The 15520-nt window shown below is 46.2% G+C and overlaps 1 protein-coding gene across 6 annotated transcripts in view; it reads right to left on the bottom strand.

Annotated features, from left to right (window-relative positions):
* ELFN1 (extracellular leucine rich repeat and fibronectin type III domain containing 1) overlaps window positions 1-15520 on the bottom strand; it is a 107356-nt gene that overhangs the window by 43103 nt on the left and 48733 nt on the right. For all 6 annotated transcript variants that reach the window (XM_054081058.1, XM_054081057.1, XM_054081061.1 and 3 more), the window contains one exon: window positions 5136-5273. The gene's annotated coding sequence lies outside the window, so the exon portion shown is untranslated. The remainder of the gene's footprint in view (window positions 1-5135; window positions 5274-15520) is intronic.

Raw genomic sequence — 15520 nt, forward strand, 5'->3', positions numbered from 1 at the left:
ACTCTCATTCATGGCACTGAGGGGTTCCCACTACCCACAGCAGCCCCTCTCCTGTCCCAGAGAGGAAAACATCCCATGGAGGAGGTCACCTGGACCAGTATCCCTGGTGCTGGGAAGCTCACAAGCCCCTTGCCAACCCACTGGTGGCAGGACGCTTAGAGGCAGCAGGTGCCGGAGCAGTGGCTCTCCAGGAGCCAGGCAGCTGCCAGGGTGCCGTGCCAGGGGTTGCATCAGCAGAAGCTGCTACAGCTCCTCCAGGGGGTCTGGCCCTGCATCCACAGCATGGGGAGCTGATCCAGACGCTAATGCACTGCTCATCACCAGGTCTCCAAACTGCACACCGGACCTACAAAGGAGTTATTAAAATCCATTCAAAGCAAACGTCAACCATTTCGGTGTTAACATCAGTGGCTGAGAGGCACAGCAGGAGTTGGGGGAGAAGGACGTTGATTTTCCCACTTTAATCTCCAAGCAGGGTGGGCTTGGTGGGCAGCAATGGGAGACGGGGAGTGGCGGCAGGTGGGAACGTGTGGTGCCGCCTCTCATGCCACAGAAGGGTCAGATTCACAGTTTAATCCCATCAGCCAAACATTTCACTCCATGATTTGACAGCACCTATCCCCGTCTGAGAGGCACGTTATCTGCCACGATCACAGCAGGTGAGTCTGAGCACTCAGCTCCAGCGTGGCAGCAGCAAAGGGGCTGACGGTGCTGCTCTGCACCGGACTCCATCAGGTCTGGCAGATGGGATCGGACATCACACCCAGGCACTTCCCGCAGTGCATTTGGAGTTCAAACTCCTTCCCCCAAGCCTTGGGTCTGCACTGATTCGCAGCCCCTCAAACCTGCTTAAGCTGAAAGCAGGGCTGGAATTTGCTTGCGTTGGTCAGGAGAGTCCTAGATTTGGAAAAAAAGCGGGGTAATTTGAGGATGTGGCTACCACCATGCAGGGTAAGATAAGAGTAATCGGAGCTTCAGGCCATAAGCCGATTCCTTGGGAGCCTCAGGAAGGAATTAGCCCCATCTCCTCCATCCTGCGCCACACAGCAGTGTTTGCACACATGGGTGCACAATTGGCAGAGGGCTGAGCCATGGGGACATGCGTGTTCCAATGCTTGCTTGAGATACGATGACAAGGACCCTGTGCAGGCAGTGCAGAAGTCCCATGGGCACAAAAAGGGACATGCAGAGCAAGAAAATCTGCTCCAATCATGGTTTGCAGGGCAAGTATTGCCCTACCTCCTTCCACAGGCACAGCAGTGCTGGAACACCCAAGGAGTCCTTCCACCCAGGGAGGTCCCTGTCCTGTTTCTCTCCTGGTTTCAGCATCTGTTTGCAGTTGGGATTCCTCCACATTGGCTGAGAAACGCATTGCAGTTTCTTAATAGCTCATCCTGGCTGGAAGCTTTTCCTCGTGTGCGAATACTATGTGTATAACACTGGCCTCATTTCATACTATGGAAGTGCAGCAGACGCAGCTAAACGTACTGAAGATGGCTTAAATGATCCAAATTTAATATTTGGTTATGCAGTTTGAAGTTCTCATTGAGTTTTTTTAGGCTAGAAAGCACTGTAACTGTAGTCTGACCGCCCGGATAGTGAATTTTATCCAGGGATTTAAAGCAAGTCTGACCGTTAAGCTCCATCTTTCCAAGAGACAAAAAGTAGCCTGGTCCATGAGCAAAAGGGGCGGCTCCTGGAGGCAGATTGATCATAAGTCACCTGAATACCAAAAAGAAAATGTTGACCAGCATCTCTGAAGGGCAGCAGGGTCTGGCTAATGATATTACCACAAACTGAGTTATTTTGCTTCAGTTTGTCTGATTGGTGAAATGAAGGCAACAAACATTTTTGAGGTCAAAGCTAGTGTTCAGAAGTAATACTGCTGCCGCTGTTTTCACCTAGAAAAGTGCTGCTATTCAAAAATCAACAGTATTAGAGAAAAGCAAAACCCTAGTGTTTGCCAGCGGGCAGCCAGATGGGTCAATGAGGTGGTTTAGGATAACAGGACCTCTAGGGAGTTGTGTGACACCAGCAGACCCAAGCTCCATCCCGTGTTCCTGTCCTCCTGTCCCAGTGCTGGGGTGTCTAGGGGTGTCTTCCCGGAGGTGGGAAGGAGCAGCATCTCCCCGTGACCAGCATTTTGTGCCACGTTGCAGGTTACCAGGCAGCTGAGAGTGGGCAACAATTTCTTTTGCCAGTTTTCTAATTTATCTAATGAGCAAGAAAATAAATCAAGCTGACAGTCACCCAGGTGGTTTTGAGCTTTGGCTCCTCACAGTCCCCTTGTTCTTCCAGCCCATTTTATAAAAGGGTTATAACCTGAGGACACGGCAATAACTCCTGCTATAATCTTTTCTTTACTAACGTCACTTAGCAGATGGAGTCATTTAAAGGTGCTCACGTTTAAATGAGTGGCTTGCCCTGAAAGGGACAGAGCTGGGACTGCTGGCAAGGTTTTCGGGATCGTTTGCCTAGAAAATGCTTAGCAGGGGAAGCAGTTGGCAGGCAGATTTCACGGACACGGCAGCGTTGTCCTCTGCCAGCAAAATTACAAGGCTGAAATCCTGGAGCTGGATGGGGCCAAACTGTTCATGGCAAACAATTTAATTGATGAATGAAATGAATTGCCCAGGAGATGGTTTTTAGTCATCTGCTCATTGCATGAAGCCACTTGGAAAAGGGTCTGTGCAGTCCAGTGTCGCCGGCTACCTGCCTCTACCAGGGACAGGCTGGCTGGGGTTCCCCATCACATGGACCTTCACCAGAGTCATCTGTGTCCCTGCCCCCCCAGATGAGCACAGCTACCTCCAGGCTTGCCAGTCCAAAGATGTTACGCTTCCCTACATCCATTACTGCTCTTAAGCCTTCGTGGCTATACCAGTGATGGGACCACGCAGAAGTTCCCAGCACGGGCTGTTCGAAAGGGAGCCAACACAACGTAAAAAAGAACAGCACCAAACTAACCAGCAACACCTACTTTTCAGCTTCTCCAAGAAATTCAGTGGCCATCTCTGAGGACACTCCTCTTTAGCTCCCTGACCGCCTGTACAATGCTGCGCTGCCTACCTTCATAAGCTCCTTCCATTTGGTCTAATAAAGTAAATCAGCTTTCCAGCTCTTTCAAGGAGAACAGCTATGAAAACGTACACTGACATGAAATGCTGCAACCCTTGAAAACACCTCTTGCTTGTGAAAAGGCTTTTGAGAAATGAATAAGAAGGTACAATAATTACCGAAAAAGAGAGAAATATTGTTCATGCCAGCTGGGCAGCATTTGACCCAGCCTTTGCAGACATTGGGGAAATGAAGGAGGAAGAAGGCAGGGAGCGGAGACATTAACAGCAATCATTGTTCTGTGAGGACCAATATCTCACAGTGTCCACATAGACCAATCCCAAATTATTCAGCCTAATAGTTCATAAAACAAATTCTTATTCTGCTCCTTTGTGATGAGCGTGAAGCTTTCTCTACAAGTCCCATTTTACATCTTTGGTAGCTCAGTGCTGGATAGTATAACGCTCAATTGTGGAAACCCTGCAGGAGCTTTTGATGCAAGCACCTTCAAGATGCAGGGCTTATCAGCTCAAATAACACAAATGTCTTTTATCCTTCGTGGCCCAGGCCTGCTGTTTTGGCACTTATATTTGTAATTCATTGCCTGGCTCTGGGTCTGGATCCATCAGGACAGACAATATTGTCTATCTGTCTGCATTGCTCAGATATTTGTGTCTGCCTGGAGGGAACTGAGCACCTAAGCTCTGCTTATCTTCAATGATGCTTCGGTTCCTAATTAGTTAAAAGTCACTTTGGAATGGGGGTCTTAAGAGCTGCAGACTTGTAGATGTTTACAAAATGACTACCTGCAGGCCAGACTGTCCATCTTTCCTCCCCTCCTGGCAGGGACTGTATTCTCTCGGTCCCATCTGGCCTTCGGAGATGCCTGTGCATCTCCAGCACCGCTGTTCCTCCCTTCCAGAGCAGCTCCAGCCCACAGACCTGCACGTCTTTCACCAGCACTACCTTTTCTTCAAAAAAGGAAGAATGAGGCGGAAGAAGAAAAGGTGAAAACATGATAATAGCTGTAGGAAAAGGCCACTGCTATAGACTTGACAATGCTGGAAATGGAGGCTTGGAGAGAAGTTTTTCTCCAAAAATTACTCTTTTCAATCTCAACAGTGCAGTGAAGGGAAGTTTAAGCACACTTTTAACACCTTTTGTACTCAAATTCCAAATTCACCTGTCTATCCAAGCAATAACAGAAATAATCTTTTTTTATCCAGCTGCACATTTTGCTATAGAAATTTGTTTCCATTAAACTATTCCCTTTTGTCCTCTTAAAAAGCATATTTTAAATAATAACAGTGTAAAAAAAAAGATTATATACTACCCAAAAAACTCAACGGTGCACTTTCATACAGAAGTTATCTCTTTCTTTCAACAGACTGATGAAAACCCTTTTCATAATGTCAAGGTGGAGAGGAGAAAGAGGGAGAAAATTTCTGAGTGCCCAGCACAGCTAGTTGCTTCAACAGGAAACTCACAGCAAACTGGTCTTAGAAAACTAATTTACATCACAAACATTAACCTCATGTTCCCCTTCTGCTTTGTAAAACACAATTTTGTAGCAGTTGGTTTGGAGGCACACACTGTATTTCTCGTCTGGGGAAAAAATTGCACTTTTTTCCATATTCCTTAAATCTTAACCGGAGATATTTTTAAATCTCAAGAGAAGAATGTGAATTCAATCTTGAAAAATAAAGATTATAACCATGATAACTTTCACTGCTACTACCCTTTCAGCAGTTCAGCCACTCAGGGTTTCCCCAGGGAGGTTCACGCTTGGCCAGCATTCGGAGAAGAGGCGCAGCAGAAGTCACCCCCAGAACAGCAATGTGAGGAATACAGCTCTAGATCACTGTCCTTGTCTGCACCAGCCTCTTCCCTCTTGGAAATGAATTCCATGAGGCTCCCTTCTGCAATCCACTCCTGGGGATGGCTTCCAGGCACGTGAACCCTCCCCAGCGAGGCACGCTCCATCCATGTGATCCCCGCTGGCTCTCTCCAGCCGCTCGCTGGCTCACGTTAGCTACTCCTCTCACTCTGGAGATGCAGTCCACAAGTTCCCCCCTTACCTTTGCACCTGTGTGTTGCACTGCTGGTTCCCGCTCCAGACATGAAGGTCTCCTAGTTGTTGTTTGCAGGGGCTGGGAGGCACACCGGGTGCGGCATTCGGGATCTCGCAAAGATGGTCACCAAGCCCAGTATTTGAACTGCAAGGAGAAAAAAAAAGAAAGAAAACATAAGAAGGAGTTTCATCAGGGGATATAAAAGATTGATTGATGGCTTGATTATTGTGAAGGCATGCCAGGGACGGCACAGCTACTCAAGTCGTGGATCAGACACAGAGACGCAGGGACCAGATGTGAACGGGAAGAGGACCAAGGGGAGGTCCAAACGAGATCAGCTGCTCCACACAGTAACTAAAAGGGAAAAGAAATCCACCCGCCAGTGGAGGAGGGTTTGTAAGAAATGCTGGAAGGGACGTGGGACAGAAGTGAGAAGAATGGGACAAATGCCAGACAAGGACTGAAAGAGATGTGGGGAAGATGGGTAGCTCTGGGTGTGCACAGGGCAGATGGTAGAAGACATCAATGCAAAGCACCTGGAGGAGCGAGCAGCCACTGCCACCATCAGCACCAGCCGCCCAGCGTGGATAGATTATAATAAGCTTAGTAACCATCCTTACACTTGGGGATTGGTCTCATAAATGTGTTTTTAAATCGTGTGATTTTATTGTCCTCATTGGTCACTTCCAACCCCTCTTCCATTTTTCTTTTACTTTTGGATGCCTGACTGGCCAGAGCTCTCTCTGCTCACCATTGCTGCCAAGCTCCTGCTCACCTGCGATGCGAGACAACCAGTATAGCAGGAAGAAGTGACACTGATCGTAACAGTACTCATCTTTGTGATATTCAATGTCCTGTTTTATTATCATCAACATAATAACAATAACAGCAATATTAGTGACAACCATTTTATCATTCCTCCTGTTAGCAATATTCAGAAGTGACCTAAGAGGTATTTCAGAAAGACAACACAAACCCAGCGCAAGATCCAGGAGAACAGGGCAGTTAATTAAATGTCAGAGTGATGGACAGAGCTGGGACAAGCCTGGAACAATATCAGAGAGCTGGACAACCTCTGACAAGCGCAGGGAGATGGATGGATCTGGGTCACATCTCAGACCTCTTCCCAGTGGAGGCAGAACCCTCGTACCTACATGCATCTTTAAACACAACATTGCTCCCTGCTTTGTCGCTGTTTCATTGACTTATGCCTTTCAAGCCGTGTCACCGATGGCAGTCTGATCTGGTGACATTTTATTACCTCCAAATGGTGCAAAGAAAATAAAAAGCCCCATTGAAAATGACAGCGTCTTAAGAGTGTTTTTTAACCAGCATACGTGTGAACTCACAGCAGGCAGGATTTTTTCTGCAAAAGATTTCTTCTCCTTTTTCCAAACTAGACATTCACAAGAGAGGCAGGTGGAGGACAGTGAACAGGGAGAGAGAATGGCAGCCGGAGGGTGTTGCAAAACTCCAAGAATAAATATTACAGAACAAAAGCACGCCTGCGACAGGTACCTGGCAATCTGTAAGTCATCAGGAGAGCGGAGAGCATAATAGACTAATCAATCAGGTAGACAAGGGTGAGAATTGTCACAGGGAGGCAATAGGTAGTTGGAGGTCAGTTATGAAATATAATCTCTAAATTGGAAGGAGAAGGACAGTAGCGCAAGAACAATGACAGGTATTTGAATGCAGGTAGGTGAATGTTGGATTGGTGATTTCCAGGAGAGCGAATGTTGGATGAGAATATTATGGAGGTAAGAAAAAAATAACCTGGTATTTTAGAGATGGCCACATATTCTGTAAAGTGAAAGGCTGAACTGGCGAGACTTTAAAGTGTAGCTCCATTTCAGGAAACGCTGTCGAAAGGCAGACAGTGGGGCTCCCTGTTGTTTGTTCCCCTGGGTTTCCAGACAGTTTGTCAGGTTAGAAACAAAAAAGGTGATGCTTTTCCTAAGTTTTAAGCCCTGCAAATACTACCTGGGATCTGATCCTTTCCAGCTTGCGTTTTCTCATCAGTGATCCCGGCATGCGTAATCTCTAATCGAGTTAGCTAAGAAGCAGGGAAGTTGCACGCTGCTATGCATGAGAAGATGAGGATTCTGCGGGTGAATTTAATTATTCCCACTACAGAGAAAGTGGGAGTCAATAAGGCACAACTCGCTCTCCATTACCTATCTGGGCAGCACAGTGACAACAAGGAGCCAGGCAGCATCATTTGCTTCTCTTGCTAAGCTAAGGAGGTATAGTACCATTACACCCAAAGAAAAGCTTGACTTAACATGAAGTAATTTCTACCAACACTTTTCTGACCTTAACTGCGTGCTACAAAGGCGTCACACAGTCCTTCTAACAACAGCTAAACCCAAGCAATTAGAGCTGAATGAACAATTTGTAATGAATAATCACTTTGGCAAACTTCACCTCATTTTACGCTCATGAAATGTTCACATACAGATTGCAAAGTTCTCACATTGCTTTGTTAATGGAAATAACTTGCCATTTTTTTCCCTCGAGCAAACAGCACCGTAAAAGTTCATTGAAAACAATCTATATTCAAAACCTAGGCTGCCCTGATGGGTTATGCCAGCCACGTGGTGCTGTTCCAGCTCCTCTATTGGGTGAGGGGCCGGAGCAGCTCCAAGAACTGCAAATAAGGACTGTAACATCTCTCATTTGAAATTCTCTTTTGCAGAACCTGTCAGCATTACAGCGCGTTCATTGGACTCAATATCAGCCATGGATACGGGTAACATGGGAGCAGAGCCATCTGTGGTCCTTCTACAGCTGATGGAGAGGGCTAAGTATCTTCAGAGGCCACCGGAGAGGTAGACACTGAGGACACGGTGGAGAACCTGGATGACAAAGAGTCTGACTGCCTTAAACCGTGTGCTTAACTCTCCATGCCCAGCACTGGCCCTACAGAGAAAAAGGCAATGGTTTGCAGTCCAGGAGGTGGCACGTGGCTCACCTGAGGCTGGACCAAGGGCCAGCAGCTGACCTGCCTGGTTGCTAATGAAGCCAAGAACAACATGTGCTCTAACAGACTGAGACTCGCAGGGAGATAAGGGACCACAGGGCAATAAATCAGGCTTTCAAAGCAGAGCATATTAGGAGATCAATGGGACAGATATTAGACCAAAGAAGCAAGCACCGGAGAGACGCGAGCAGTTCTGCTCCTCCTCCTTCCCACTGTTGCTAAGGAATTTTTTTTTTTTTTCCATTTAATAACATCCTCATTGTTTCCAAATGAGCAGCAAAGCCAGTGGGTTCCACGTGGCATTAGCAATGTGTTTGTGAAAGGGAAAGCGCCTGGCTCCTAGCAGGATTTGATAAAAGCCTCTCCAAGCTCCGAGTGATTTACAGCTCGGGAAAACAAACATGGACTGATACAAATGCAGAGAGGCAAAGACAGCACCAAGATTCAGGTACACTCAATTACCAATTCATCAGCCCAAGTGAACTTGAAGGGCTTTTCAAACTCTACACAGCTCTAAATTAAAGGAAATCTTTAGATGGATAGCATTCTGCAATACAGGGAGAGGAAGACTAATTTGTTGATCTTCAGCTTGGGAGCCCTTGCCTTTCACAGGCAAAGGGCCATGGGCAAGGGGGGCAGGTGGCAGCTCCCACTTTGACATGGGACTGGGGAAAGGATCAAATGTTGGGATGCCTTCCACACACTGCTACAAAGCTGCCGGCACACTCCCTCTCCCTCCTCACCATGCCATGCCCCAGTCCCCAAACAGACTTTTTTCTCTGTCTCTACTAGAAACTCTGCTTTCACTTGCCCTGTAGGTATTTTATGGCAACGCTGTGAAAATAACTGATTTTTTGGATCATTGGCTGAAGTAAAAAAAATGGAGAAACAAAAAAAAAGAAAAAAATCAGTTCACAGTGACCCCAAATTGGAATTGGCCAGGCTCTCCGCGACAAAATATATAGAGAAAAAATTAGATATCTATGGTCAACCAATTGTTTAATTCAATATGAAACTAACTCATGAGGAATGTCATTTTTCCCTCCATCCCCTGCCTAGAAACCCATTTGTTCACAAGAAGAGATGATTTACAGCTTCCCAGCTCCATGCTCCAGCAGCAGTGACACCAACGTGGTGTTTCATATCTTCCCCATTGCATGAAGCTCTTCAGCAGTGGGGGACGGCGCCCTTCAGGGTTATTGTGATAAAAATTTGGAGGCAGCTGGGGGTAACAACAACATTTCAGGAACAGAGGGAGTCCGGTCACCAAGAGACTGCGGGAAAACTCTTTGTTAACTGTTCATGTGGAAACTGTTTTCATTTCAGTGTCTAATTGATATCTTGGGGAAGCAGCATCTCTGGAAAAGACAGCTCATCCTCCCCAAACTCCGACTGTACGTGCTCAGGCAAGGTGTACCACACTGCCTGCACGGATGGAGTGACTTGCTGTCCCCAAAGCTCCTGTGCTGTCCCCAAAGCTCCTGTGCTGTCCCTATCCCCATCCTCCTAGCCTGCATCCTCATCCTGCGGTTTCAGAGAGCTGAACCAGTGCAAAAGCCATGGAGTAGCTGAAAGAGTTGGTGCTGATCTCAGCTGCCTCTCAAACCTTTGGCAGAGAGGAGATTTTGGAGAGTTTTGCAAAAAGCAATGCCTGCTCATCAGCAAGGAGAGCTGTGTCAGTCTCTAGAGGGGTCGGGACTGCCCACATCCCTATGGGAGCTGCCAGCACCATCCCTCCTCCTGCCAGAAGGAGCATCGAGCCCTTATTTTCCCATTGGAAATCAGCCCTCCTCCCTTCTCTTTCCTTAGGTCTCTTCCAAAGACAGCAGCAATCACTCACGCATGCAGCTCCAAGGCTGGCTCTGAACTATTTAAAAGCACAGCAGGTATTTTAATTATTCACATCAAGCTCGCCTTGCTTGCTAACGACTCTTTGAAGATGTCATAGCCAACGCAGGGTGGAAAAGAGCCTTGCCAGGCAGCTTCCCACAGCCTGGCCTCAGGGCAAAGCTTGGGTCTGCGAAACAGCCACGATCAGGTGTTGTCACCAAGGGCACAGGTGGCAGGGGGACACTTGGGTAAGGAGCATTTTGGCCCAGTCCCCCCAACACCTCCTTGCCCACCCAAACCATCACCCAACCACTTGCTCAGATTGCTCTGTGGTCTCTGTTACAGCACCTCGCATGCTCCAGGCTTGGAATATCTGCCGAATGTTTGGCTGTTGATGCACTCCGCTGTGCCCCATGCTGATAGATAAGCTCTCATAATATTTTAAGGGTGCTGGAATTATCAAGATGCAAGGAAATAAAGGGGTACTTATACAGCACAGCTGGGTGGCTTCAGACAAAGACAACAGCGGGGATGGCATGCTTCCTTGCTGCCTTGAGCTGCTCCCAGGGTTCTATGCAAAGAGCTGCTTTGGAAATCAAACCCTTGCCATCCTGCAGCAATACCTCTACTTGCTTATTCCTTCTCAGTACCATCAAAAATACTTGCTGCAATAGCATCTGCTCTTCTGACCCACATCCCTCCCTGGAGCCTGGCCCTGAGGGCTCAGAGCAGAATAAACTCATCTTTCACACAGGAAAATAGGTGCAGAAATAAGGATGGGGTCCCACCTTCACGGCTGGAAGAAAGACAACTTGTGTTAAAGGGAGCCAGGCTTGCACCAGGCTCACACAGGCTATTTGCAGCTCTGGAGCGCAGGTGTAGGACAGAGACAGGCATCCCATCTGCAGAAGGATCAGGGCTCCTTCATTTTTAGCCCACTGAGTCTCAATTAATGAGAGTTTTCTGTTCTGAACCTCGGGATTTCTGTGTGAGGTTGTTCCTTCCCCTTGGAGGCTGCTCTTGGGTATTTCTCTTATTTTTGATAACTATTAAGTGGCTCTTCTTCCCTGCCTTTGCTCACCATTGCCTCAGTATAAATCTGAAGGATTTCCAAGAATATTCTAGATTTGCTTTCCCCCACCTCTATGTGAGCAAGAGCCTTCACCATGGGTAACGCTGAGCTTCTGGGTTCTTCTCCAGCAGCGACCACCTGCGGGCAAAGCCTGCAAGCAGAGAGTGTCCCACAAAAGCACATCCCCTAGTTGCAGGGCTAGGGTCTTCAAGCCTCCCGAACCCTCAAAGACAGCCCCTCTCTCTTTTTAATCTATGTGGGTTTTTTTAATGTTAATTTGCACCACATGCCTAATTCAAAACTCTAATAATGAACAACTGCTTTCTTCCTTTCTTTCTGATTTCATATTCATGAGTCAGGGTTTCCTGGCACTAAACGTAAATGCTAAACGGAAATCGCTGCACAGTGACATGTCTGTGTAGCTTCACTGTCCATTTATTTGCCTTTTCAAAGAGCTGCTGTGTTAAGCAAACATCTCTGCCTGGATCCTATCTGGAGGATTTTGTCTGGTACGGCATGGTGCCTGCTGGGGTGGGGGAAACAACTCTGTGTGATGGTGTCTCATAGCTTTGTTTTCGCTTCAGGGTATTTCTTGTACAATAGTTTGAGCTCGGTGAATACCTCAACCTTTTCTTGAATATTTGCTTGAATCTTGGCAGGCTGTGCTCAGAGCTGACACAGCAAGGACTGAAGCAGGGAACTCCCCGAAACGCATCCATCGTTTCAGCTCGGACTCCACCGAGGGCTCCTGCAGGATGCAGTGGGCAGGTGTCTTGGGAGGAGAGGTAAAAAGACACCTGTAACATCATTGGGCAAATAATTCTTTCTGGCAACCAGAAGGTTCACATACACGTGCGAAAAAAAAGCCATTTCAGAAGTCATCCAAACTTACTTCCCTCTCCCAAAAAACAGGGACAAAAGGAATCTTGAAAAAGGGAATGTTTTCTGCTAACCACAATGGCCAAAACATTTTGTTGTATTTTTGTTGGAGACTGTGCTTCCACGTTGAATTGAATTTTTTAAAATGGCAAAAAATACTCTAGAAGCAAAAAATCAAATTAATTAAATCTTCCTGTATTTCAAAGTGAACCAAGATATTCTCTGCAGAGCCACCAAAACTGAGTAGCCTCTCCTCCTTCTAACTGGACTGGGATGGAAGCTTTAGACACACGAACTGCCATCTTCTAGTCCCTCATGCAGTAGTAGTCCACCCTGCCCACGAAGCAACACATCTCCCACCTCTGCTGGTGAACCATGTCCCATCGGAGACATCATTGTTCTCAGCTACCTGCTCTGCAATCAAATAGACACAGATATCATCATCTTGAGGGCAAGGACAGCCACGTGGGGCTGGAGTTGGGCTGTGCTTGCCTCCACTAACTGCCTGGTCTCTTCACGGAAACACCAGCCGAAGGCGACTTTGCTCTAAGACGTGGGCTGGAAGGGGGAGCTGCTGACGTTCAAGAGCTCTGGGCTGCTCTACCAGTTCTGCTCTTGCAACGGTCATCTCCATGGAGTATAGTGGGCAGTGAGGAACTGCAGCGGTGGATATGGAAGCTCTTTGTTTGCCCAGTGTGAGAGGCTTTACCTCTCTCAGGTGCCTCCACTGCGGACTCCTTCTCCAGCGCTCCACAGATGCACTATAACTTCTTTCTGTCTTAATACTCTATCACCTTTTCCCTTTCCTTCTGCAATTACCCATTGCCTTTCCCTGTCTGCCTTTCCCCAAATGCTTTAATAAATGTGCTAATAGGAAGGCGAGAACGAGGATGAGCAATGAATTTCAGACCATGAGAAACGAACTCACAAATGTGAGTGCTTGTAGCTACCAGCTGAAGAGTTGTGCTCCTGCTCATGGAGGACATGCTGCGTGGCACGTGTTCAATCAAAGTAACCAATGGGGACCACATTCTGAATATTATCTACATGGAACAGACTGCTAGTGAGGAAATTATGCAGCAATATTTAATGGTGCCGATGATTCAGCAAGTAATAGAAAGAAATATTCCTCAAACCATCATCAACTTCTCATGGATAACTCCCAGATGGGACTGAGGGTAAAAACCCTTTCATTAAACAGCTATTCAGTTATGGTAAAACTGCCATATGTGTCTCACTGAGACAGAAGAAGTCTGATTGTCAAAAGTGACTTCAGCTTGAAAGCTGCAGGGAAATCAGAAAGCTACTTCGCATTTGAACAGGGGTTTTGAAATCTGTCTTTAGGGACCTGAAAGCATAGCTAGATCTCACACAGCTGAAGGTGTCTTACAGCTGGATGTCTAGGTTAAGGTAATTGTCTAGACTTCTTTTATCATCAGTGAACAGAGAGATGTGCACCAGCCCCCAGAGAGTGATTCATTCTTCCTGTCTCAAACATCTATTTTTGGATGGGATGAATTACATTCTGGAAGTGTTGAACTTTCTCCACCGACTATGGAAGAGTCTAGATGGTGAACTTAGCCTAGACACTTAACCTTTTTATTGCTAAAACAGGCTATGCACGACTGGCAAGAGCAACCCTAGTTGTGGCAATAGTGTCATAGCAACGGTAGGTTGGGACCACTTGGCCAACACCTACAATGAACAGACACAAGAGAAGTAGACCTCTTCTCAGGCAGGAGACGGATGAGGAGAAACCCTCTCTCCTCATCATAAGCACACTCTGGTGATCTCAATATTTAACTAAGACCTGAGGAGCCTCTGGTGCCTGATCATCTCATCTAATTCACTTATGTCATGCAAAAGGTATGGACTACAATCAGTCCCTTCCAATGTGTTGAAATTTTGCAGTCCTGGGAGGAAAGCAGGGACTGGTCTCAACTCAGTACAGCTTTCCAACAAGATTAAGCTTTTTACCAAGTGTGGGTGTTCCTGAGATTAGCAATCCCAAGCATCAAAAATATGAGAATTTAGTTCTGAAAAAAACTACTGTATTCTCGTACCGATCTTCCCAGTTTTGAGCAGCCATTTCTTGCGATTTTAAGGGTTTGGTTACAAACTTGAGAGCTATTTTGTATACAAAAGGCTCCATGACTCAGTTTTGCTGTAGCCCAGGGTCAATGCTAATAACCTACACTTGCTATGAGTCTTCCAGAAACCAATAAGACTATTACTGCCATGACTTCAGTGGGGGTCGATTTTACCCTCCAAGAAAGGCAAGATCTATTTACCTCCTAGATCCATCATGCTCAAACCCCTCCAGTTTCCACTGCTGCAATATACCACAGGCCAGGTTATGTGTGCAAAACCCAGGTCTGGAAATCCTACAGGAAAACCAGACATTGTAACTTCAAAGATCAACATGAGAAAATCAAACAGAAACAGGGAAATAAATGAAAGGAGAAGTTACCAGAGGAAGACAGACTGCCATCCATAAAAAGCTTTCGAAAGGAAATGTTAGCAACTGGTTCTGATGTTTCTTACAAAAAGCATGTCAGGACTCTTCTCCGAAGCCAACAAACACACAGGAAGAGTGGGAATAAAATTCAAGAGCCTAAAGACAAAGATGGAGGGGTTTTACTACCCAGAGTTGCGGGTTTTCATTTACAGGAGAAAGGTTCATGCTCTTTCCTGGGGCGTACTGCTGCCAGAAGCAGAATGCAGCTGATGACAAAAAGCTGATGGCTGGAAGCCAAGGCGTTCCTTGGGGGCCAGGGAAATGCCTTGGAGACTCCAGTTCCCTATACCAATTGGCTTACGCCTGCCAAAAAAAAAGTGTCTTTTCCTGACTTGTCTGCAAAATCAAGATGGATCATACTTATTTAAGGGGATGTTCACAGCGCTCATGGGAACGTGTTCAAGACAGGGTTGAACAAGACCTTCAGTTCACAGTGCGATACCAAAAGTAATTTCGGCATGCAAAGCGTGCATCTATCTGTCTATCTAGAAACATTCATACATAAACAACATACGGGCTTCTTAAAGCCTAGTGATATAAATTAGACTTCTGTGAATTGAACCAGTTTACTTAATGGTGTGACATCCAGCAGGATGGATACGGCATTGACAGCTTGTTTTCTCCTTTTTGGCTTGGTTTCTCTTTTTCTGCTTGCTTTAGCCATTGGGTTACCTGGGACACATTTCTACAGCTGTGCTTCAGTTTTCCTGTATTTAAGAACAGGCTAATGTGACTGTGAAGTGTTGGAGATCTCTTAAGGAAAGACACTGCATGAGAGATTTTTCTATTTTAAGTCCTGAAAAGTGCTAGCCAAGTGCTAGTTCTTAAATACAGCCAGTGAATATATAAGGAAAATCCATTTCTGCAGAAGACTACATCATTTAACTGAAAAGTCAATAATCATCTTCCACACTAGCGTTTAAATATTTGATCAAAAACATTCAGATAACGGTATATTTTTGGTTCAGATTGTTCACTGGAAAACAGGGAAAACACAGAATTGCACTCAGTCTTAAATACTACGTTGACAGAGAACACAAATGTCAGTATGACCATCTTAGATAAGATATTTCAGAATATGTAAAATCACATGAGTCAGGATTACTCAT

Source organism: Cuculus canorus, chromosome 15, assembly GCF_017976375.1.
Source record: "Cuculus canorus isolate bCucCan1 chromosome 15, bCucCan1.pri, whole genome shotgun sequence".
Classification (NCBI taxonomy): Eukaryota; Metazoa; Chordata; class Aves; order Cuculiformes; family Cuculidae; genus Cuculus; species Cuculus canorus.